Source organism: Balaenoptera physalus, assembly GCF_965194825.1.
Source record: "Balaenoptera physalus genome assembly, chromosome: 4".
NCBI classification, from domain to species: Eukaryota; Metazoa; Chordata; class Mammalia; order Artiodactyla; family Balaenopteridae; genus Balaenoptera; species Balaenoptera physalus.
The window spans coordinates 77,270,226-77,296,973 of NC_138891.1; the positions used below are offsets into that span (position 1 = coordinate 77,270,226).

Sequence of the window (26,748 nt, forward strand, 5' to 3'; positions counted from 1 at the left end):
ATGGCAGTTTAATCTTCCAATTCAGTAGAACCATTGTTGTCACCTGGTGCAACCAGTAACCTTGTGGAGACTAAGCTCTCCAAACAAGTAGAGCTCAAAGTTGCCAGGATGGAAAGCAGAAATTCTTTAGGTGGGTTAATAGGTATAATAGTGAGAGTAGCCACTCCTACTTCCTCCCCTTGATTCTTGGACCTGTGTAATCCAGTGATGAGGAATACAGCATCTGTGATTCAAAGTATAAACTGCATCCTGTAAGGCAGAACCCTATTCTTTCAAGGTGCTGTCTCCCAATTGGCATCATAACTGAGTCTTCGGTTCTACCTTTCAACTAAGCCAGGCATTTCTGGGTGATGGCATATGTGGTTAAGAGCAAATGATTCAGTGGGCCTGAGCCCATTGATGTATGTATTTCTTTTGCTGTGCAGTGAGTTCTTTGATGAGACACAATACTGTGTAGCATGCTATGATGGCGGATCAGGCACCCTGTGAGTTCATAGATGCCGACGCTGGCAGAGGCATTGTGGGCAAGGAAGGCAAATCCATATCTAGAATATGTGTTTATTCCAGTGAGGGCAAATATCTGCTCCCTCCTTGGTGGAAGAAATCCAGTGTAATCGACCTACCATCAGGTTATGTGCTGTCCGCCTGGGAAATGATGCTTTATAAGGCACTTAATTCTGATCTCTGCTATTGGCAGATTAGGTGCTCAGCAGTAGGATTAACCAGGTCTGCCTTGCTAAGAGGAAGTTCATGTTGTTGAGCTCATGCGTAGCCTCCATTCTTGTTAACATGGCCAATTGGTTCATGGGTCTATTGAGGAAACACTGGGATGGCTGGGAAGAGTCTGATTGACGTTAATAGTGTCCATCATTTTGTCCACCATCATTAAGAGTCTCCTTTACAGTAGATGCCGTTTGGTGAGCATTCACGTGAGACAAATATTTTCAATGTCTATGCCCATTCTAAGAGATCCATCCACATACTTCTTCCCCAACTTTCCTTGTCACTATCTTCCAATCCTGTTCTTTCCAAGTCCCTGACCATCCAGCTAAACCATTAGAAACTGCTCATGAATGAGTCTAAATCTGTACTTCTGGTTATCTCTCATTCCAGACACAGGAGAGAAGCAAATGTACTGCTCAAAGTTCTGAATATTTATGGTTTGTAAGGCACAGATCTCAAAATCAATAATATATGTAGTGGTTAAGAGCACCAGCTCTGGAGCCTGGCTGCCTGTGTACAAATTCTACCAGTTCCATTCATGCCCCAGTCTCCTGCTGGCCTTGGGGAGTCTCCTGGAGAGGCTGGGGAGGGGGGGCTCACCCAGGGAACACAGACACTGGTGGCAGACACATTGGGGAGCATTCAACCGTGTGAACACTCCTAGCAGCTGACATTGGATCATTAGCACTATGACATATTTTCAAGGGAGATTTTGAATATGGCAAGTCTTCTGAATTTTTTTCTAATGAGGTATGCTTATTTTAGTTCAGTGATTCTCAGTAGATCTCAGCAAGAGCAGTGTGACCCCTCTAGAGTGCGATTTAGAAAATTGCAAGGGTATTTTGATTGCCACAATGAATGGGGGTTCTATAAGTAGATGTCCTACGCTGAGACAGTCCAACTCAGTGGAGGTCTGTGTTCCCCCTGACTTTTGTATATACCATGGGCTGATCCCTCTCCAAATATAAATTGATAGTTTTGTAGTACATATTCATACTAAAAAATCTTCACGAGAAATTAAACAAAAAGCTTATTAAGTTAGAAGAAGGTCGTTGTCTTAGTTTTCTCTTGCTGCGTGACAAAATACCACAAACTTAGCGGCTTAAAACCACACTCATTTATTAGCTCACAGTTCTATAAGTCAGAAACTGGGCTTGGCTGAGTTCTCTGCTCAGGGTCTCACAAGACTGAAATCAAGGTGTCAGTTGGGTTGGCTTCTATCTGGGGGCTCTGGGGAAGGGTCTGCTTCTAAGCTTATTCAGCTTGTTGATAGAATCCACTTAACCGGCGGTTGTAGGTCTGAGGTCCCATTTCCTTACTAGCTGTCAGCTGGAGGTCACTCCTAGCTCCTAGAGGCTGCTCTCCAGTCCCTGCACGTGGCCTCCTCCATCTTCTAAGTGAGAAATGGCATATTGAATATCTTTTGTTCCTTGAATATCTTTGAGTTCCTCTTCTGCCACCAGCTGGAGAAAACCCTCTGCTTTTAAAAGGCTGGCCTGGTTGGATCAGGCCTACCCACATAATCTCTGTGCCTTAAAATCAATTGACTTCGGACTTTAATTACATTTGCAAAATTCCTGCCCTGTGGTACCTTGTTTAGTGTTTGATTGGATAACCAAGGTACAAGAATCTTACGGAATCATCTTTAGGATTCTGCCTAGCACAGTTGGTATGAATAGGGAGCTTAAGTGAAATAAAGGTATCATCTCAAAATAATTGAGTAATTTGTTCACTCTGCACATTCTGTTCTGTAGACATTATAGCATTTCCAGCTTGCATATTTAGTTGAAAAGGATTTCAGTGCAACAGTGTTATAACTGCAAAAGCAATGAAATTGCTTGAAAATATGGAACAGATTGAGATTCCTGTTCAGACTTTAAGTTAATGGAGACTCGTGAAATGCAGGGATCTCATTCAGTTTCTTTTTTTTTTTTTTAATAAATTTATTTATTTTATTTATTTATCTTTGGCTGCGTTGGGTCTTCGTTGCTGCGTGCGGGCTTTCTCTAGTTGCGGTGAGTGGGGGCTACTCTTCGTTGCGGTGCGTGGGCTTCTCATTGCAGTGGCTTCTCCTGTTGGGGAGCATGGGCTCTAGGTGCGTGAGCTTCAGTAGTTGTGGCACATGGGCTCAGTAGTTGTGGCCCATGGGCTCTAGAGTGCAGGCTCAGTAGTTATGGCCCATGGGCTTAGTCACTCCACAGCATGTGGGATCTTCCTGGACCAGGGATTGAACCCGTGTCCCCTGCATTGGCAGGTGGATTCTTTTTTTTTTAATTAAAAATTTTTTTATTTTTTATTTATTTTTGGCTGCACTGGGTCTTCATTGCTGCGTGTGGGCTTTTCTCTTTGTTGCAGTGTGCGGGCTTCTCGTTGTGGTGGCTTCTCCTGTTGTGGAGCACAGGCTCTAGGTGCACAGGCTTCAGTAGTTGTGGCTCACAGGCTCTAGAGCGTACGCTCAGTAGTTGTGGCGCACGAGCTTAGTTGCTCTGTGACATGTGGGATCTTCCTGGACCAGGGCTGGCACCCGTGTCCCCTGCGTTGGCAGGTGGATTCTTAACCATTGTGCCACCAGGGAAGCCCCCTCGATTTCTTTAATATAACTATTTTAATAATATTTTATATTGCCTGTTTTTGAATCACTACAGTTGTTCAGTTTTATCCTAAAACTATCCACAGTTACACAACTACTTTATCACATCTTGCATTACTGTTTTTTTGTCTAATCCATCTTCTTTTCCTTGTCGCACCATTCAAAGAATATTGTTTCCAAGTTCTTTTTACAGACCAGGCACAGATTGTATGTCTCAGTGGGATTTCAAAGCAGAAGGATGTTTTCTGTGATACTTTCTTCCTACCCTATCCCATGACATAATCTAGGGGATTATTTTGACACCACACTTACAAATAAATAAGACCTAGCTTCATTTGTGATAATGTTGTACTTCCTCATTTTCTCTACTTTGTTATTTACTTGACGTGTTGTTTTAACTTCAGTTAAGATTACTTCCCTATGTCCATTATTATCTTAATACTGTTTTTATTCTAGGGTTGGTCTGTACCTCTGTTCTTTTATTTTCCTATTCTTGTCCAAAGTGCTTTCTGATATTCTTATTTTTGAATCCAAACCTATTCATCATAAGTTGATACCTATATCTGACTGCTTCATTATGTCATTGTGTCCCCAAACATTTATCTGTGGAAATACATAGTTTTTAAAATAAACTACTATCTTTTTATTTCTTCTTTACATATTGGTTAGGACACTGTTTATTTGTTTTAATTTTTGTGCAGGTAAGTTATATCATCTCTGAATTTTATATTTAGTAAAGGAGGCATTATAAAATATGTGATTAAAAAGGGGAGATTGGGTCTCATAGGACTAAGATCTGTTCTGTCACACAAAGAAGACATGATAGGCCTTAAGGTTATCCATCCTTTCCTGCAGTGTCCTGTTGTAAATCAGCAGCCTGGATGTCTTGCCACATACATGAATAGAATAGGGTTTCTATCTAGGCACTGTCATCTGTCTTGTCTCAAAGGATGCTCATCACTCATCTTTCGTTCCATTTCATTTTAATCAGCACGTATCTTAGTTTTCCTCAACTTTGCAGCAGGAGATTTGGCTTATCTTGTAATATTCGCACATATGAGATTCTTAGCAGTGTTTTCTTTTGAAAAATATAAGATTTGCAGTCTAGTAATTCTTTTGTTCTTCTATCAGTTATCGACATATTTGTGCAGCTTGATTTTTTTTTAATCCAAGCCACCCCCATCCTCCTCCCTTCAGAAAAAACTTAGTGAAATCATAGACTTGAGCACAGAGTCTTATTAGGCATGTTTTTGTTTGTTTGTTTTTTGTTTATTTTTGGTTACGTTGGGTCTTTGTTGCTGCACACGGGATTTCTGTAGTTGCATCGCGCGGGCTTCTCACTGCAGTGGCTTCTCTTGTTGCGGAGCACGGGCTCTAGGCACATGGGCTTCAGTAGTTGTGGCACGCAGGCTCAGTAGTTGTGGCTCGCAGGCTCTAAAGCACAGGCTCAGTAGTTGTGGCACACGGGCTTAGTTGCTCTGCAGCATGTGGGATCTTCCTGGATCAGGGATCGAACCCGTGTCCCCTGCATTGGCAGGCGGATTCTTTTTTCTTTTTAATTAAATTAAAAAAAAATTTTTATTTATTTTTGGCTGCATCGGGTCCTCATTGCTGCATGTGGGCTTTTCTCTTCGTTGCGGTGCGTGGGCTTCTCATTGTGGTGGCTTCTCTTGTTGTGGAGCACAGGCTCTAGGCACACAGGCTTCAGTAGTTGTGGCACGCGGGCTTAGTAGTTGTGGCATGTGGGCTTAGTTGCTCCGCGACATGTGGGATCTTCCCGGACCAGGGCTGGCACCCATGTCCCCTGCGTTGGCAGGCAGATTCTTAACCACTGAGCCACCAGGGAAGTCCCTAGGCATGTTTTAGATAGAGCTAAGTCTTGTCAAGTTATAGCTTTTGCAGGTATAACTAATGTACAGTGAAATGATAGAAAAAGCAGTAGAGTGGAAATAAAATCTAGGTTCTTGATCCTGTACATCACTTACTACCTTGGTGAAGCTGAGCAGTGTTTCTAAGCCTTCGTTTTCTCATCTGCAAGTAGAGATATCTGTCCTGCCCATCTGCCAGGGTTATTGTTAGTTTCAAACAACACAATGACGGCTCGAGAAATGTAAATTCCAAAATGCACTGCGATAGTTGTTAGGTCTTACCATCCAGAAAAGCTTTGGTCATTAAATCAACCTTGTAGATGGCTTCAAATTACTTCTTTACTACCACCACCCAGGTTAAAGCAGTGCCAGATACAGGATGAATTGGAAGGGGATTTGGAAGAACCTAATTGGCTGGTTAGATGGCCATTGAGATGGAGAGGAGATAGCAGTCTCACCCATGCACTGGAAATAAAAAACTGGGGAAGACGTGCCAAAAGCATTGGCAGGACTTGGAAACCTGTTTGACTTGGGAGTGAAGGAAAGGAAAGAGCAGTTGAATCTGAGAGTGGGGGGGTTGGTGATCAAGAGGCATGGTAGGTATGAAGGAAAGGAAGGGTGAGCTTCCTGCTGAAGCATGCCATCTTTGAGTTGCTGCTGGTACACCTAGATGGAGATGTCCAAAGGAATGTGGGCCTGGAGTTCAAAGAGATCTGGGGTTAGAGATTAGACTGGGAATACCCCTATAATGAGATCACAGAATGAGATAAGATGGGGTCCAAGGGTAGAGCTTTGTAGAATAAATGTCTGCATTGAAGGGCCTGCCGGGTAAGAAAAGGCTCTTCTGATCCTGTGTTCCATAGTCTGTGATAATTCTGTTCTGTACACAAATGGGACGTGCGAGTTGTTGTACACTGGCTGCTCTTACCAGTTCATGTATTATGGAAGAGGTCCTTGACATTTGCTAAACTACTGGGTAAGATTTATTCCTTAGGAAATCTTCCATAGATACACAAACTAAAAATGAACAAACAAAAAACTGAACAAGAATTTACATTTTGTTAAATAGTCTGTAGCCAAGTTTAAAAATTGAATGTTCATTTTTCGAATTCAATACTGCTGGCAGGCGCTGCTCTATTCTTCTGAAAGGCTAGTTTGTATGAAATAAAACTATAATATTATTGATCTTTACTAATTCTCTTTTCCCCCCTTTTTCTCTCTAGATTTTGCATTGTGCAATAGGTGAGTATGGAATTCCCCCCCAACTTATGTAGAGTGGATTCTGCTTTCTTTTTTTTAAGTCATGAATGATAGGTTGATTAGATTCTTACTGAACATTGAAAAAACTAACCTATTTAATCATTATGTATAAAATTGCTTAGGCTTTTGGTTTCTAAAATCATGGGTACTATTTAGATGTTATCACTGAACACTTTATTAAACGCCATGGCTATTTTTCTCTGTCAATCTACAGAGGCCTCTCCTACCTTCTCAGTATAAGGGTAAATAGAGAAACACTAGCATATTTATAAAAATGTGACTTGGAGTGCTGGGCTCTGTTGAAAGCCCTCTCTGATTACTTAAATGTTATACTCTCTTTCCTTATTTTTTAAAATGGAGTACTGCGTATATTGCCTACCTCTCAGATGAATATTTAATGTATGTGAGAGGGATTGGAAAGTACAAGTACAAAGAGTTATACAAATGTGAGAGATTTCTACTAAAAGCAGATACAATGTGATTCCTTTTTGGGGGATGCGGAGGGTCATCAAATTCTGCTCTGGAACTAAGGCATAACTTCTAGTCTGGGGCGGCTAGACTCCTCTAAGCAGAAATCAATTTTGGAAAATTGATAGACCCTGTGGAGTAAACCCATAGCGGGTGCTGTGCATGTGGACTTGTCTCTCCAAGGGAGGATTTGAAGTTGCTACTCACTGAGAAGCACCAAAAGTCTGAAAACTCCAGAACTATGCATTCAAACCATTATGGCCCTGATCAACATAATGGATAAATTAAGTGGGTACTTACTATATTCGGGGCACTGGGGAATTCAGAGATGAGGAGACTTATGGTTCAGGTGGACACACAGCAAACTCTCCACCATGGGCCTTAAAGGGATCACTATGATACCTGGGCTCTATTACTTTTAAGGAAGACAAACATCTTCCTTATAAAGAATTGCACCTCGGCTATTTTCTCACTAGGAGGAGGTCTACAATCAGGGATTTCTCAAATGATTTGCAAAACTTTGTATGGATGTGTCTGTGTTTGCTTGGGAAGGTGGGTAGAATTCTTAGCTTTCATAGATTCTCAGAGGAGCGTGATTCAGAAGGTTAGGAAACTGCTTTAGCACCTCTAAGCAAGAGATTTGAAAGGAGCTTGGAGACTCATTTATCATGTGGTCTGCTTTCCCAGAGAAGGTTAAGGGACCAGGTCCCATAGCCAGTAAATGGCACAGCCTCCCTGGCCAGTCTGAGCCAGAGCCCACCTGACTGACTTTATTTTAGGTGAATGGGTTTCAGCTAGTGAATAATCTTACATACATTTTCTTTTTAATCCTTTATCTAGAGTTTTGAGGTGAAAAATTTGTCCCTTCTTAAGTGCTTAAATTTGTAGATTGGGGGATATATTCAGCCAGAGAGAGTTCTGGAACCAGTTCAGGCCTTCTCCATATGACTGAATCCTGTGCCCCCTGTCTCCCCCCGTCTCTTAACCTTCAGCTGCCTCCGTACAAAGCTCCTATTAGATGCATGTTTTCCAAGTGTGTGTATTATTATTTTAATTAATATTGCCTTGTATTTTAATATGCAAATTCCTTTTATCTGTCTTAGAATATATTCTCATGCCTCTATAAAATTTCTACCCCTGGAAATAAAGTTTCTGACAAGTATAGTTATTCATTCATACCAAGAACATGATTGAATGCTTACCAGGTAGGGCCAGACACTGGTGGGTAGTGGGAACAGAGAGGTGAACAGGCACAGGCTTAGGCTCAGGAAAGCCACACTCAGATGGGCGCCCCTCTGAGCGCCTCTGGCAGGATCCGCTCCGAGGACTAGCATCTATGTCACACTCTGCTCTGATGGTTTGTTGACAGGTGTCCCTAGGTCTTGGTGTGGTGCCTGACGCACAGGAGATACTTTAAAATTCCTTCTTATTTTCTCAAGAACCTTGTTCCATCAGTGATTCTCTCTCTTGCATCATCACCCTTTGTCATCCGCCTTTTCCTTCTCAGCTCACAAAATGCTCAGAATGCTCCATCCTAAAAATAATTTTTAACCTAACCTTTGACCCTACCTTCCTTACTACGTAAGTCCTCTTCATCCCTTTTACCAGATTTCTGGTATACTCTTTCCACTTCCACGCTCTCATTTATACCTTAACCCAGCAGTTGTGCTTCTGTCCCCCTTGTCCTACTAAAATTGCCCTCTGGTCTAAAATCAGCACGAGTTTCTGTTAAATTCTGAGGAATTTAATGTTTGGAATTCATGAACTTCTCAACTACGTTGGGTACCACTGATGACCCCTTCTGTGACATCCTGTTCTTTTATCTTACATCATACTGAGCCCTCCTGCCTTTTCTGGTCCTCTGTGGTTCTTTTCTTTCTTTGGGGGCTTTTCTTTCTCCCCTTGCCCCTTAATTGTGGGTGTTCCCAGTATCTGGCCTAGCGCACTGCTCTTCTGCCTGAACAGGCCCTCTGGGTGATCTCTTCCCTTCTCATGGGTTGAGGTACTTATGACACTCAATTCTTTAACTCCAAGCCACACCTGCACCCCAGGCTCCAGACTCACCCCGTGAGCTCCTGGATGTCCACTCCTGGATGTACACCTCCTCCTCCTCAGCATGACTCTCACTCCCACACTTGTTTAGCCTCCTTCTTCTTGTCAGGTGCTCTACCAGCTTCCAACCACTATCCATTCAGTCACCCATTCTAGACCTAGGGCTCATCCATGATGTCTCCTCTCCTTTCCCCATATTCCCATAGCCAGGTGGTCATCAGGTTTTCTCAGTTCTGTTTCCTAAATAGTTCTCAGATTGTCCTGTTTTTTCCAGCCCTGTTCAGGGCCTGAGTATGTCTCATCTGGACTCCCATATCACACTCCCTGAACTTGTAGGTTTATAATATTAATATTAGTAATAATAAGAGCGATCATTATAATAAGAGCATTTACTATGTTTCAGTGCTTTACATTCATAATCTACTTACTTCCCATTTTACTGTTGACAAGACTGAGGCTTAGAAGGTTTTATGTCTTGCCGAAGTTCACTTAGCTAATAAGCCCGAGAGCTAGAAGTTGAACCTGTGGCTGTGTGGCTCCAAATCCATGCTTACAGTCCTCGAGGGATTTAGTTAAAGGATGATTCTGAGCATGTCACTTCCATGCTTAAAACCCTTCGCTGGTTTAAACATCTTCATGCTTTGGACCCTGCCCACCTCCCTAGCCTTATCTATGTCCATTCCCTGCCTCCCACTCTATGCTTCAGCAACCCTGACCTTCTTGTGTCCCCCCGGCCCCCCATACTACTGCACTACTTCCTGCCTCTGGTCTGTGCCCAGGCTTTGTGCTCTGCCGGAGTGGTAGCCCATCCCCTGAAGCTGGCAGCTTCCCCCAGTAAACTCTCCTACCACCCTCGCTAGATTACATACCATTCCTCACTTTTCTGTAATACCCTGCAACTCACTCTGTTATCACACTTTCCACAATGTATTATGGTCTGTCACTATACCTATATCTCCCACCAAGATCACTGAATTTTTCCAAGAATGAGAACTGTTTCCTATTGATTTCTGTATCCCAGCACCTAACAGTTCATGGCTTCTAGTGGGAGCTCAGTGAACATTTGATCATAATCTTACTAAATTCTGGTGAAATTTTCTGAAACTTGTTTCAAAATGTTTTCAGTTCCTTAAAAAAATCAATAAGAATACTAATAAATAGGCTGTTTCTAGCATTAGCCTAAAGGCAATCCTTTATTTATTCATTTATTTATTTAAAATTTATTTATTTATTTATTTATGGCTGTGTTGGGTCTTCGTTTCCGTGCGAGGGCTTTCTCTAGTTGCGGCAAGTGGGGGCCACTCTTCATCGCGGTGCGTGGGGCTCTCACTATCGCGGCCTCTCTTGTTGCGGAGCACAGGCTCCAGACGCGCAGGCTCAGCAGTTGTGGCTCACGGGCCCAGTTGCTCTGCGGCATGTGGGATCTTCCCAGACCAGGGCTCGAACCCGTGTCCCCTGCATTGGCAGGCAGATTCTCAACCGCTGCGCCACCAGGGAAGCCCGATCCTTTATTTTTTTTACTCATATGACTTAAGTTTACTTTTGGAATGATGGTTTATTTTCCTGTGGCTTTCTGAAACTTTTCACTGTAATAGCTTGGTCTTTTAGAAACTTGTTTTAGAGCCTTGAGATGTCTTTAGTTTACATATTGTTGATGAGAAGTCTAGACCTCAGTCAGACCTGGGTTAGTTACTAGCTGTTACTTTCAGGATGTAACTCAACTTTTGTGTGCCTTCATTTCTTCCTCAATAAAAGGAGGATAATAATACCTACCTCTAGGGTTGTTGTGAAAACACGAGAGGACACACATGAGAAACACTTAGCTTAATGTCTAAGATACGGCAATGTTGAAAATTGCCCAATGAAATGGTAGTTCTTATTATTAACAATAATAATGTCATAGAATGTTAAAAGTTTTATTGTCCCTAATGTAATGTTCCATATTTAGATTTATATAAGTGTAACTCTTCCATATTCTTATTTTTCCTAAATTGTAATTTCTGTGTAAGTGAGTGCTTCAGGGCCACCTGCTCTTAGTACGGGCTGGAGTTGCTTCTTGTCCATGGTTGTGGCAATGCAACTTGGCAAAAATAGCCTCCAGAAATAGTAAACTAAAATTCCACGCGAGGGATTCATTTCTGTGAGAAAGTCAGGCCTCTGTCCTTCCAAATGGGTTTCCATGCCCCAACTTCTTTAAAGTGGGTTGTTTGCTCTCCACTGATAATTCAGGAACAAGATTTCTTTTGCGGGGAGGGAAGGGGACAAGTGATAGCCCTTTTGAACACATGTTGGGGACATATTTTTTTAAATTAAGGTATAATTGACGTATAGCATTGTATTAGTTTCAGGTGTACAACATAAGGCTTTGGTATATGTATATATTGTTAAATGATCACCAAAATACGTTTAGTTAATGTCCATCACCTCATATAGTTATAATTTTTTTTCTTGTGATAAGGACTTTTAAGGTCTGCTCTCTTAGCAACTTTAAATATGCAATCCAGTATTATTAACTGTAGTCGCCATGCTCTGCATTACATCCCCAGGACTTGTTTATGTTATAACTAGAAGTTTGTACCTTTTGACAACCTTCACCCGTTCCCCGCACCTCCACCCCTTGCTTTTGGCAACCACCAGTCTGTTCTCTGTATCTATGAGTTTGGTTTTTTGTTTTTGTTTTTTTTTCCCTAGATTTCACATGCAAGTGAGATCAAACAGTATTTGTCTTTTTCTGGGATAAGATTTCTTAAATACTGTGGTCGCAGCCCTCAGACCAAGATTCATAGTGCTTTTATTTACGCAGTGTTTTTCTTTTTGGAAATGAGAATTTAAAAACCCAATTGGGACATGTCTTTTACAAGACTGCAAAGAACAGTTGTGGTTTTCTTTAATCACATGGTACAGTTTGTACTGAAAGAAGTATTACCTGTTTTTCTGTGTTGTGCTCAAGATTAGATTGTGGAAGAGGCATATTGGATATAGGTGGTTCTCAGCTAACTCCAGAGTATGGTTACCCCACTTTGTTGGGATAGAAATTAGAGGTAGAGGGACTAGAACTGATGATACTCTTTTTTTTTTTTTAATAAATTTATTATTTTTTATTTATTTATTTTTGGCTGCGCTGGGTCTTCATAGCTGCGCGGTCTTTCTCTAGCTGCTGCGAGCGGGGGCTACTCTTCTCTGCAGTGCGCAGTCTTCTCATTGCGGTGGCTTCTCTTGTTGCAGAGCATGTGCTCTAGGCACGTGGGCTTCAATAGTTGTGGCATGCAGGCTCAGTAGTTGTGGCTCACGGGCTCTAGAGCGCAGGCTCAGTAGTTGTGGCGCATGGGCTTAGTTGCTCCGCTGCATGTGGGATCTTCCTGGACCAGGGCTCGAACCCATGTCCCCTACATTGGCAGGCAGATTCTTAACCACTGCGCCACCAGGGAAGCCCCTGATGACACTCTTAATAAGATGTAACATTGTGTGTTTGGTGAACCTTTGTGTTGGAAATTATACTGTCAATATAAATAACTTTGGAAGTTCTCTTGATTGAAAACTGTAGAACAGGAGTTCAGTCATAGCCCAGAGGGTATTATATCTGAAGTTGAGTATTAACACTGTGATATCATCAACAGACAAGGACAGAAGCCCTTTCACGTAGGTATCCTAGATTTGTGGTTTCAAATATTTGCTGTATATTCCAGCTTGCACTCCTCTTGTAAACTGATGATACCTTTTACTTAATTATTTTTTAGAAATTAATTTTAAGAAATTTGTAATCACCTTAATATTAATAGGTAGCATATGGCTTCAGGCTGATTTTATTAAGTAACAAATGGTGCCAGGGAGGAAAGGGGCAGCTGCCGGAGAGACAAGCACCAGAATACCCAGTCTCCTACCAGAAATCTTATCCCTCCCACCAGTGAGAATGAACTAAATCCTCTCCAAACTGCAACGCCTCCTCCCATCCGCACCCCCCTCCCCAGCCCCCCAGAGGTTCAAGCTTTTATTACTCATTTACAGTGCAATATTGTGAAGGACACGCCCTCACGTATTACTAAAGCCAGACCCAGAACCTTCCGTGTTGCAGCAGAAGAGAACTCTGGAAGGAAAGCATTGTGGAGGAAAGGGGTTATTCCCCCGGATTTGCTCACCTGGAATTCTGCTTTCACCCCTGCGCCCAGCCCTCATGGGTATGGCTGGGCACAGAAACAAAACTGCCTTCTTTGGTGCCTCTTAGCTTAGTTGACATTTTTTAAATGAACTTTACCAAAAGTGAGGAAGAACAAAAAGGGAATGAGTATCAAAAATACAGACAGTATAAAAATAGCCATATTCCCAAAGTACAAATTTCTGATCCGGAGATCTGTCTCTCCTTTTGTTAGTGGGAACTGACACAGGGTCACATGAACCTTGCCGGCTCTCTTCCACCCTGTTCTTAGTGTGTTCAACCCTGGGACCCATTTCCCCAAGCCGATTTTCCTGGCTTACGGAGTACAAAATGGTGCAGATTTACATTCAGAAGTTGCTTTCTGGCTGGGGGCATGTTTAGTGGTAGTACTGACAGGGGAAGGAGAAGCCCTTTGAGGTGGGGAAATGGACTTAACCTTTCCCAGCAGGCCAGCCTGTGTCTGCTGCCTACAGGGCTGTCTGGGTGCAGTGGGGAGGTTAGAGGCCTGGTCAACTCCTTGCTATTCTGTCTTTGTCATTTATTAAGTACAGTCATCTCCCAGCATCCCGACACCAGAACTCTACCAAGACCATGTTCATAATCTTTCCCAAATCAGCCAAGCCCTTCTGACCAGTCTAGCTTAGTCTCCCTCTGCTTTGGCGCTTTGATTATTCTGTTGCCTCCTGATCACATTTTGCCTCCTCCCCTCTAGACAGAGAGAGAAGAGGAAAGGAAGATAGTTTTAGCACCTGCATCTTCTGCTCCTCATACCCAAAGTTTCAGCCACTTTCTCTGAATAAACTTTGCATTTTCACACTCCATGATTTTGTACATGAAATGTCCCTTTGCCTGGAACATCCAGCTCCGTAAGTTGTTCCCGGCTCTGAGTGAATGTACTGAGATGAAGGGAAGGGACAAATAAGGCATGCTCATCAGGAGCCCAAAGTGCCTGAGCAGGGAAGGTGAGGGACTCGCGCAGAGCTCATGCACACTGCCTGGCACCTAGCAAGCACTCGGTAGGCTGTAGCAGCTCTTCCATTGAGTGTTAGTGGGCAGAACATCATCCCTGAGGGTTTCTGTGCCCAGTTGGAAAAGGGAAAGCCGTGAAGAGAGCCTAGATCAGGGCATTTTACCCTTTGCCATCCTTGCAGGAACAGCTAGGGGTTTGGTTTGAATGGAAACCTGTTACTGAGATATTTTAAAATATCTTCTCTGTAAGGTAATATTATCTTGTTTTCCAGTCCAGCAGGAACCAAGCTAAGGCAAACCAACCCCATTGGAAACACTACTAGCTGTGTAACAAGTCAGGCATCCTCCCTCTGGGCATTAGTTTTCACATCTGAAGAACTAGGCGTTTGACTAGACAATAGATAATCTCTAACATTCCTTTCAGCCGGATGATCTGAAATTCCATGAAACTAACTATGAAGTAGCTTCAGAGATGGTCAGTTGTCTGAGCAGTAATAGAAAAGGAGGATGCGCTGGATGTTTAAATATACCTATGTATGAGTATTAGGAAACTTGTTTCAAGTATAGTATTGATAGTTTTAGTACATTTTCCCTCTCAATGCATTTTTTATTGAAGTATAGTTGATGTACAATATTATATGTTACAGGTGTACAATATAGTGATTCACAATTTAAAGGTTATACTCCATTTATAGTTATTATAAAATATTGGCTATATTCCCTGTGCTATACAATATATCCATATAGCTTATTTATTTTATACATGGTACCAGTAGTTTGTACCTCTTAATCCCCTACCCTGATCCTTCCCCTCCCTGTTTCTCTCTCCCCACTGGTAGCCGATAGTTTGTTCTCTATATCTGTGAGTCTGTTTCTTTTTTGTTAAATTCATTAGTTTGTTGCATTTTTTGGATTCCACATATAAGTGATATCATACAGTATATGTCTTTCTCTGTCTGACTTATTTCACTTAACATAATGCCCTTCAGGTCCATACATGATGCTGCAAATGGCAAGATTTCATTCTTTTTTATGGCTGCGTAGTATTCCATTGTATATGTATACCATATCTTTACCCATTCATCTGTCAAGGGACACTTAGGTTGCTTCAATATCTTGGCAGTTGTAAATAATGGTGCTATGAACATTGGGGTGCACGTATCTTTTCAAATTAGTGTTTTGGGGGTTTTTTGGATATATACCCAGAAGTGGAATTGCTGGATCATATGGTAGGTCTATTCATTTTTTGAGAAACCTCCGTTCTGTTTTCCACAGTGGCTGCACCAATTTAGATTCCCACCAACAGTGTACAAGGGTTCCCTTTTCTCTGCATCCTTGCCAACATTTGTTATTTGTGTTCTTTTTGATGATAGCCATCTGACAGATTAGAGGTGATATCTCATTGTGGTTTTGATTTGCATTTTCCTGATGATTAGCAATGTTGACCATCTTTTCATGTGTCTGTTGGCCATTTGCATGTCCTCTTTGGAAAAATGTCTCGAGTTCTTCTGCCCATTTTTTAATCAGGTTGTTTGGTTTTTTTGATGTTGAGTTGTATGAGCTGTTTATATATTTTGATTAACCCCTTATCGGTCATATCATTTGCAAATATTTTCTCCCATTCAGTAGGTTCTCTTTTCGTTTCGTCAATGGTTTCCTTTGCTGTGCAAAAGGTTTTAAGTTTAATTAGGTCCCATTTGTTTATTTTGCTTTTCTCAATGCATCTTGAAAGCCCCAGCAGAAAACTGAATTGGGATGGGAGATGAACACACACACTTTCTATGTCATACATTTACCCATGATCATCACTAGATGGCACCCTTGTATTAGTAAGGAGACACTCTGAAGGTAAGGACTACTGGAGGATGTCTAATAAAAATAGTAATGAATCAATAGCTGAAACTGAAAAGAGAGAGAGAAAAGAGAAGTGGATGTTTTTCCATCGCTGTCTCATGCCTTGATCGTTAATATTTTAGGTAACAAAAAGCTGAAACTTCTTGCATTGCCCTGGAGATTATCTCATAAATATTTCTTAATTATAGGTACAAGGTATCTTTAAAATTAAAAATTACCTTAATTTGCTTAATTAAAAAGCTAGAGACAAAGAAAGTATTTCAGAAGATCTCTGGTCAGATGGTTTGTGACAGTCTGAAGTCAGTAAACCTTCCACTTATGTTCTTAGCTTCAAAAGCAAGGTTAGTCCAGCAAAGCTGTGGGATCTAGTTCCCTGGCCAGGGATCTAACCTAGGCCCGCTGCATTGGGAGCTCGATGTCTTAACCACTGCACCACCAGGGAAGTCCCGGTTTCCTTTATTTTAACCTTCATTTCTCAAATGACAAATGATGTGCACATTTTTTAATATTTCTATTTGCCATTTGTATACCTTCTTTGATGAGGTTTCTGTTCACATCTTTTTCCCACTTTTTAGTTGAGTTGTTTGTTTTCCTGTTGAGATTTTTAAATTCTTACTATATTTTGGATATAAATCCTTTATCAGACATATGTTTAGCAAATATCTTCTCCCAGTCTGTGACTTGTCTTTTCATTCTTTTAATAGTTTCTTTCACAAAGCAGAAGTTTTTAATTTTAATGAAGTCCAACTTAACCAACTTAACCAAAGTTTAACTTAAAACCAACCAACTTTACACTTAACCAGCTTAAAACCAAAAAATTGCTTTTATGAAGGAATTTTTTTCTTTCATGGATTATGCTTTTGGTGTTGTATCTAAAAACTTATTACCAAACCCGAGGTCACATAGATTTTCTCCTGTTTTCTTCCAGCAGTTTTATAGCTTTACACTTTACAAATAGGTCTGTGATCTGTTTCGAGTTAATTTTTGTGAAAAATGTCTAGTCTGTATCTAGATTCACTTTTTCACATGTGGACATCGGTTGTCCCAGCACCATTTATTAGAAAGACTATCCTTTCTCCATTGAATTGTCTTTGTGCCTTTGTTGAAGATCAGATATTTGCATGGGTTTATTTCTGGGCTGTCTATTCTGTTCTGTTGATCTAAATGTCAGTTATTTTACCAATACCATACGGTCTTGATTATAATAGATATAAGGCCTCCAACTTTCTTCTTTTTCTTCAGTATTGTATGGGTCTTTTGACTTTCCATATAAACTTTAGGATCAGTTTGTTCATATCTACAAAGTAGCTTCCTAGGACTTTTGACTGATATTGTGTTGAATCTATAAATCATGTTGGGAAGAATTGACATCTTAACAATATTGAGTCTTTTAGTCCACAGACATGGACTAGCTCTCCATATATTTAGTTCTTACTTGATTTCTTTCATCATTGTTGTGACGTTTTCCACATAAAAATCCTGTACCTATTTTGTTAGATTTGTACCTAAGTATTTCCTTTTTTTGATGTTATTACAATTTTTTTTTTTAAATTTCAAATTCTGGTTGTTCATTGCTGGCATATAAGACAGCAATTGGCTTTTTATGTAGTGACCTTCTATCCTGAAACCTTGCTCTACTTGCTTATTAGTTCCAGGAGGTTTTTTGGTAGATTCTTTGGGTAGATCTGTATAGATAATCATGCCGTCTATGAATAAAGATAGTTTTGTTTCTTCCTTTCCAATTTGTATACTTTATTTCTTTTTCTTGTCTTACTGCACTAGCCAGAACTTCCAGTTTGACATTCATTATGTTCTTTACTCGGCCTTCCTTGTATGTTTCTCCTGGGAAGTCTGATACCAACCTAATTATCTTGCCCTTTTAAGATATTTTGTCTTTTGGGGACTTTCCTGGTGGTGCAGTGGTTAAGAATCTGCCTGCCAATGCAGGGGACACGGGTTCGATCCCTGGTCTGGGAAGATCCCACATGCCCCAGGGCAGCTAAGCCTGTGCACCACAACTGCTGAGCCTGTGCTCTAGAGCCCGCGAGCCACGACTAATGAACCCACGCGCCACAACTACTGAAGCCCGCGCGCTCTAGGGCCTGCGTGCTGCAACTACGGAGCCCGCATGCTGCAACTACTGTAGCCCGTGTGCCTAGAGCCCATGCTCTGCAACAAGAGAAGCCACCACAATGAGAAACCTATGCACCGCAACCAAGAGTAGCCCCCACTCGCCGCAAATAGAGAAAGCCCATGCGCAGCAGTGAAAACACAACGCAGCCAAAAAGAAAGAATAAGATACTTTGTCTTTTTACCTGAAAATCATAAAATTTTTTTCCTTTTTTCCACCTTTATTGAGATATAAAAATTATATATATTTACAGTACACAGTGTGATGCTTCAATATAAATATACACTGTTAAATGATTGCCACACTCAAGCTAATTAACATATCTACTACCTCACAGTTATCTTTTTTTTTTTTGGTAGTGAGGACCTTTAAGATTATTCTCTTAGCAAATTTCGTGTATACAATATAATATTATTAACTACAGTCACCATACTGTACATTAGTTCTCCAGAACTTATTCATCCTGCACAACTGAATCTTTGTATTCTTTGACCAACATCTCCCCTTTTCCCCCATCCCACAACTCTAAGCAGCCACCATTCTGTTCTTTGCTTCTATGAGTTTGACTTCTTTTAGATTCCACCTATGAGTGAGATCATGGAGTATTTCTCTTTCTTGCCTAGCTTATTTCACTAGCATAATGTCCTTCAGGTTTACCCACATTGTTGCAAATGACAGCCTTCTTTTTTAAGGCTGAATAATATATGCGTGTGTATCATGTTCTCTTTATCCATTTATCCATCAGTAAACACTTAGGTTTATTAGGTATCTTAGCTGTTGTGAATGATACTGCAGTGAACAAGGGAGTAAAGACACCTCTTCAAGATACTGACTTCATTTCCTTTGGATGTACACCCAGAAGTGGCATTACTAGAACATATGGTAATTCTATTTTAAATTTTTTGAGGAACCTCCATGCTATCTTCTCTAATGGCTATACCAATTTATATTGGTATAAACACACAACAGTGTATAGGAGTTCCCTTTTCTCCACATCTTTGCCAACGCTTGTTATCTTTTGGCTTTTTGTAATAGTTATTCTGATGAGCGTGAGGTGGTATCTCATTGTGGTTTTTGATTTGCATTTCCCTGATTAGTGATGAGCTTTCTTCGTATACCTATTGGCCATTTTGTATGTCTTCCTTTGAGAAGTGCCCTTTCAGGTCCTTTGTCCATTTTCTGTTTTGGTATTTGTTTTCTTGCTATTGAGTTGAGTTCCTCATATATCAATATTTTGGATATTAACTCCTTATCAAATATATTATTTGCAGCTATCTAGGTAGGTTGTCTTTTCATTCTGTTGATTGTTTCTTTTGCTGCACAGAAACCTTTTAGTTTGATGCAATCCCATTTGTCAGTTTTTTATTTTGTTGCCTGTACATTGGGGGTTATATCCAAAAAAATTTGCCCAGACCAATGTCAAGAAGCTTTTTCCCTATGTTTTCTTCTAGTAGCTTTGCAGTTTCAGATTTTATATTTTAAGTCTTTAATCCACCTTGAGTTGATTTTTTTTACATGGCATGAGATAAGGTCCAGTTTCATTCTTCTACATGTGAATATACAGTTTTCCCAGCACCATCATTGCAGAGACTATCCTCTCCCCGTTATGTGTTGTTGGCAACTTTGTCAAAGATCTTTTGACCATAAATGTGTGGATTTATTTCTGGGTTCTCTATTCTGTTCCACCGGTCTGTATGTTTGTTTTTATGCCAGTACCATGTTGTTTTGATTACTGAAGCTTTATGGTATATTTTGAAATCAGGTAGTATACTGCCTCTAGCATTGTATTTTGTTTGTTTGTTTGTTTGGGGGGTTTTTTTTGGCTCAAGATTGCTTTGGCTTTTCAGGGTCCTTTGTGTTTGTGAATTTTAGGATTTTTTTTTTCTATTTCTATAAAAAACACCATTGGAATACTGAAAGGAATTGCATTGAATCTATAGTTCACTTTGGGTAGTATGGACATTTTAACAATATTAATTCTTCCAATCCATGAACACAGGATATCTTTCCATTTATTTGTGTCTTCAATTTGTTTTATCAGTGTTTTATAATTTTTAGTGTACAGATCTTTTATCCCCTTGGTTAAATTTATTCTGAAATATTTATATATTTTTTGATGATATTGTAAATGGAATTGACTTCTTAATTTCTTTTTTGGATAGTTCATTGTTATGTGTGGAAACACAACTGATTTTTTCATTCATCTTTTCTATTGTTTTTCTAGTCTCTGTTTATTTCTGCTTTGATCTTTATTATTTCCTTCCTTCTGCTAACTTTGGGCTTAGTTTGTTCTTCTTTTCCTAGTTCCTTGAGGTATAAAGTTAGGTTGTTTTAGATCTTTCTTTTGTTTTTTGATTTACTTATTTACTTATTATTTATTTTTGGCTGCATTGGGTCTCTGTTGCTGCACGCAAGCTTTCTCTAGTTGCAGCAAGCGGGGGCTACTCTTTGTTGCAGTGAGCAGGCTTCTCATTGCGGTGGCTTCTCTTGTTGTGGAGCGCGGGCTTCAGTAGTTGTGGCACACGGGCTCAGTAGTTGTGGCTTGCAGGCTGTAGAGTGCAGGCTCAGTAGTTGTGGCGCTTAGGCTTAGTTGCTCCGTGGCATGTGGGATCTTCCCAGACCAGGGCTCGAACCCATACCCCTGCATTGGCAGGCAGATTCTTAACCACTGCGCCACCAGGGAAGCTGAGATCTTTCTTAATGTAAGCATTGTTGCTGAAACTTCCCTCTTAGAATACTTTTGCTGCATCCCGTAAGTTTTGGTATGTTGTGTTTTCATTTTCATTTGTCTCAAGATATTTTTTTATTTCCCTTTTGAATCTAATTTTCCAATTTTATTCCTGTTATTGGTTTTTAGCTTGATACTGTTGTGGTTGGAAAAGATACTTGATATGATCTTAGTCTTCTTAAATTTGTTAAGACTTGTCTTGTGGCCTAACGTGATCTACCCTAGAGAATGTTCCACGTGCATTTGAAAAAGAATGTGTATTCTGCTGCTGTTGGATGGAAAGTTCTCGGTGTGTCTGTTAGGTCCTTTGGATCTGTAGTGTTGTTCAAGTCTGCTATTTCCGTATTGATGATCTGTCTTGGATGATCTATCCATTGTTGGAAGTGGGGTATTGAAGTGCCCTACTAATTTTGTACTGCTGCCTATTTCTTTCTTCAGTTTTGTTATCAGCTTTATATGTTTAGGTGCTCCAATGTTGGGTGTGTATATAATCAAAATTATTATATCCTCTTGATGATTTGACTCCTTTATCATTATATAATGATCTTCTTTGTCTCTTGTGACAATTTTTTACTTAAGGTCTATTTTGTGTGATGTAATTTAGCCACCCCTGATCTCTTTTGGTTACCATTTGCTTGGACTATCTTTTTCCATCACTGCACTTTCAGCCTATGTGTCCTTGAAGCTAAAGTGTTTCTCTCATAGGCAGCATATTGTTGGATCTTGTTTTTTTAGCTGTTCAGTAACTCTCTGTCTTTTGATTGGAGAATTTAATCCATTTACATTTAAAGTAATTATTGGTGCTATTTCTATTGCCATTTTGTTAATTGCCTTCTGACCATTTTGTAGTTCTGTTGTTCCTTTCTTTGTCCCTCGCTGTCTTCCTTTGTGATTTGATTTTTTTTATAGTGGTATCTTTGATTTCTTTATCTTTTGTGTATTTACTATAGCTTTTTTCTTTGTCATTACCATAAGACTTACATCAAACATCTTGTAGTAAAATAGTCTCTTTTAAGGTGATAACCACTTAACATTGACCACATACAAAAACTACACTCTAACTTTTACTTTACCCATGTTTTTTTGTTATTGTTGTCACAATTTACATCTTTTATGTGTTGGGTATCCTTTAACAAATTATTGTAGCCATAGTTATTTTTAATACTTTTGTCTTTTAAGTTACATGTCAGAGTTAAAAGTGATTTACATACCACCATTCCAGTATTAGAATATTCTGAATTTGACAATATTCTTACCTTTACAGTAAGATTTTTACTTTCATATGTTTTTGTGTTGTTAGTGTTCTTTCATTTCAACTTGAAGAACTCTTTTTAGCATTTCTTATAAGGCATGTCTAGTATATTGAACTCCCACAGCTTTTGTTTGTCTGGGAAAGTCTTTATTTCTCCTTCATTTCTGAAGGGGAAACTCTTTCTGGATATAGTATTCTTGGTTGGCAGGGTTTTTTTTTCTTTCAGCACTTTGAATATATCATCATCTCTTGGCCTACAAGGTTTCTGCTGAGAAATCTGCTGTTAGTCTTATAGGGATTCCCTTGACTGTGATGAGTTGCTTTTCTCTTGCTGCTTTCAAAATTCTCTTTGTCTTTGACTTTTCATAATTTGATTATATTGTATCTCAGTGAAGATCTCTGTATATATAATTTCTTTGGGGTTCTTTGGGTTTCATGGATCTGAGTGTTGTTTGCTTCTCCAGGTTAGGGAAGTTTTCTATCATCATTTCTTTAAACAAATAATGACATAATTTCTTTCTCTTCCTGCCCATTTCTCCTCTGGGACTCCCATAATGTATGTATTGGTTAGTTTATGGTGTCCCATAGGCTTTCATCACACTTCTTCATTCTTTTTTCTTTTCGTTCCACTGACTAATTTCAAATGACCTGTCTTCAAGCTCAGTGATTCATTCTTCTGCTTGATCAAGTCTGATCTTGAAGTTCTCTGTGGAATTTTTCAGTTCAGTCATTGTGTTCTTCAGCTTCAAAGTTTCTATTTAGTTCTTTTTTATGTCTGTTTCTTTGTTGAACTTCTCATTTTGTTCATGTGTTGTTTTTCTTGTTTCATTTTGTTATCTAATTGCATTTTCTTGTAGCTCACTGAGCTTCTTCTGTGATTGTTTTGAATTCTTTGTCAGGCAGTTTGTAGATCTCCATTTCTTTAGTATCAATTACAAGTACTTTATTCGTTCCTTTGATGGTGTCATGTTTCCCTGTTTATTCATGCCCTCAGCCTTGCATTGCTGTCTGAACATTTGAAGAAATAGACACCTCTTCCAGTTTTCATAAACTGGCTTCAGCTTGGAAAGCTTTTCACCAGTTGACCTGGCCAGAAATTCTGGGCAGGCTATCTGATGAGGTCTGTGGGTCAGCTTGCTGCTGGAGTCCTCAGGCGAGCTGGCTTTGTGCCTGGGTCAGCAAATTGGTGGGCCTGGTGCCTGAGTCCACAGGGGTGTGTCTGAATCCTGGGTCCATAGGGGCCAGTCTGCCACTGGAGTGAGCCTGGGTCTGTGATCATAGGCCTGGGTCCTAGGTCCATGGAAGCCAGTCTGGAGCTGGTGGCCATGGAGGTTTGCCTGGCACTAGGGCCAGCCTGGAGCCTGGGGCCCTGAGGGCTGGACTGGAGCCAGGGGCTGCAGAGATAGGTTTAGTGCTGGAGTTTGTAGTGAAATTGGGTGTTTACTTCACTCTCCTTCCCCCATCGGAGGGTATTTCCCTCTGTACTGTGCTACCCAGGCTTGATGGTGAAGGGTGATGCAGCTCATCCTTCCTATTCTGGTCTTCAGTGAGTCTTTTCTTATTTCTGTGCTTCACCCAGGTGCTGTAATCTCTCACCTGGAATCCTTAGCTATTGTGAAAGTACTTTCATGCGTGGATGGTTTTTCAAATTGATGTTTCTGTGAGGGGATGCGTGCTGAAAAATCCTATTCTGCCAACCTGCTGATATCACTGAGGACTTTTTTATTTATATTTAAAGTCTAATAGTTTTACTAGGATATGCCTTAGAGTTGACTGTTGCAGGGCAATTTCCCAGGTACCTAGTAGCCTCTTTTGATATGTAATTCAGGCCTTCTTTTATTTCTGGAAAGTTTTATTGGATTATAGTTTTAAATTTTAGTTCTGTTTCATTACTCTTCTTTTTTCAGGGGCTTCAAATATCTGTATGTTACATCTTGTTTGCCTCCCCTCGTTTTCAGCCACTTTCTCTCTGATTCCTTTTACTTTAATTTCATTTTTATTCTCTTGGCTGTTTTGCTTCCTTTCTTCAGTGCCCTTTGTTAAATTTTCATTTGAATGTATTCTCCTTTGATCACCTGAAATTTAAGTAGTCCTTAGATCAGATATCATTTTGTCTTTCTCTTCCATTTCTGTCCTGAGTTCAACTTTTGTTTCATTTCTGCCTGGTTTGGTCCATTTCTGTTCTTAGTTTTTGAACTTCTGATTAAAAATAATTTTTCATATACTCAAATGCTTATTTAATAATATTCAGTTTGGAGTGTTGTGTTAAAGTTTCCTTTGTGATTTTATTTTTTGAGTGCATTTTCATTAGCTAAAATGTTTGATCCTCTTTTTTGGTTTTCTTCTGATAGTAGTTTTGTACAATTATAAGTTGCTTTTATGTATTCATTGTGTGGCTAGTGTTGGAAGTTTGGTTTGATTTATAAGATTACTAGCTTGAGGACACTTTTATCTGTAAACATAGTGAAGTGTAGTCTCTTCAAAGGATGCCTTTTTGTTTGAGGAGGTCAGTAGGAATAGGATTTGTATGCCTATCAATTGTTTTGAGCTCTCATTTGTGTTACAGGAGTGCAGATTTCCTCCTGTCTCTTTCCTCCTTCACCATCCATTCACTAAAACACATCTCTCCCTTCCCTTTTACCCATTTCTTCCCTAGAAGTAATGCCTTTTTGAGATTGCCACTCGGGTCCCACAGACTTAAGTAATTCCCTTCTCTGTCGTTAGTCTAATCGACAAAGTGTTTTTCTCAGTGTTTTTGTGTCTAGGGTGGACTGCCTCTTCCTGGGGGAATTTTTACCTCAAATTTCAGCCCTCTGTTCCTCTCTTCTTGCTAACATGCCATTTTTCCAGACTCTAACTTTCCATAAAGATTTGCAATAGAGGCTCAAGACATGGCTCTGCTGGAATTTGGTGTTTATAGTTCTACTTATGTGTGATTTGAGTCTGTAGTTGTCTATATCTTTTAGTTGTGCTGAGGGTTTAGGTTTTGTATAGGTTAATTTGTTATTGATGGTCAGTAAAAACTTTTGGAGCATGTATAGTATTCATTATGTAGACATATTGTGATTTTTAATCAATGCTGTATTTGTTGAATAAAGTTTGCAAATAACTGCATCTGTAGCTAAATCTATACACAGTTGTGACTAGTCTCTATAGATAAATTTATAGAAATATGTCAAAGGTAATATCATATTTTAAGGCTTTTACTAATGCATACTTCCCATTGCCCTTCAGAAAACCTCCAAGCATTTATTGAGTTTCTGCCGGGTGACAGGCACTGTACTGACTAAGCACCGAGAATACAAATATCAGTAGACCCCATCCTGTTCTCGAGCCAAGGACACAAACATGAAGCAGAGTGTGACAAACGTTTTGCCCAAAGGATAAGTTCAAAGGGGTATGGGAGCACAGAAGGAGAGGTGACAATGCTTTTTGAAACCCTTTTCCACTCTAAGCAAATTCACCTCTGTCTTCACAGAATAATTCCTCAACTTTCTTACCTTAATGGAAACCTCACTCTCCATAAGGACAGCAGTTCCCTTGCTGCTTCTCAGAGTGGGGCTGTTCACTCTTCCACCTGCCCATTCTCTCTCCTAGCTCTCTTCCTATGCCTTAGGTCACCTGCACCTGTCCTTAGATTCTTTCATGGGCTCTTCTTTCTCTCTGTGTCCCTCAAATATTGGTATACTTGGGCTTTGGTCCTTAGCCTTCTTCTTCTTCCCTGTGCAGTTTCCCTCTTTGACCTCACCATACCTTCCCCATAGCTTCATTGGCTCCCACATATTCTCTTCTGGGCCACACCAGCCTTCTGAGTTTCCAACCCAGCTGCCCAGATGAACATTGCTACTTGGTTCCTCTATGCACACCACAAACTCAAGATGTATAAAGCTTAAGTCATCATTTTATCTCAGACCTGCTTTTTCTCTTATTCTCTGGATCTGTTAGTGGCATTCCCAGTTTCTACTAGTTGCCTAATGAGAGACCTAGAGGTAAGCTATGACTCCCCCGCTTCTTTGCCTTTTTCACCATTTATCCCCCCCCACACACACCCTTCTCTCTCTCACACTTGCTCGCTTTTCCTTGAAGGAACATTATTTCTTTGCCTTTCCATGTTTTTATTCTCTCTGTGCTCTCATGTCTTCCTCTGAAATCTCTCTACTCCTTCTTTTCCTTCTTGCCTTTTCTTCCTCCCCTCTATTTTTCCTGCCTCTTCATTTTTGCTCATTTTTTCCATTTCTTTTTCCACTTTCTTCCTCATCTGTTCCCTCTGCATTTCCTGTTCTCAGACTCTCCTCAGCCTTCATTGCCCAGGTATGGTCATGCCTCTACTCTTCTTCCTTTAGAGAATTTGAGTTAAGATGAGACAGCTTGAGGCCAGAGTACCATTTCTAAAGCCTGAGGCAGGGAGAATGGTGTGGACAAAGTATCAAATACTTCTAGACTAGAAGCCAGCTCACTGTTTTCTCTGTTTCCCTTCTACACCACGAGGTACACTAGTGTTTGTCTTCTGGGCATATACGGGTTTCCAAATGACAGCTCTGGAGTGCTTTGAAAGCCACAAACAGTTAAAACATTGGTGCAGGAAACACCTTCAGAAAGCCTCCAATCTGATAAAAGAGACCTAAATGATTAGAAATGAGGGCTTTAACGGAATATCAATCAGTGAGCGTCAACTAATCTTAGTGTATGTAATGGTGGCT

The 26,748-nt window shown here is 40.2% G+C and overlaps 1 protein-coding gene across 4 annotated transcripts in view; it reads left to right on the forward strand.

Moving 5' to 3' along the window:
• HACD2 (3-hydroxyacyl-CoA dehydratase 2) overlaps window positions 1-26,748 on the forward strand; it is an 88,413-nt gene that overhangs the window by 13,916 nt on the left and 47,749 nt on the right. The window contains exon 1 of one of the 4 annotated variants that reach the window (XM_082460966.1): window positions 6,403-6,423. The exons of the other annotated variants lie outside the window; for them this stretch is intronic. The gene's annotated coding sequence lies outside the window, so the exon portion shown is untranslated. Of the gene's footprint in view, window positions 1-6,402; window positions 6,424-26,748 lie in introns of those variants that run through there. 4 annotated transcript variants of the gene reach the window in all.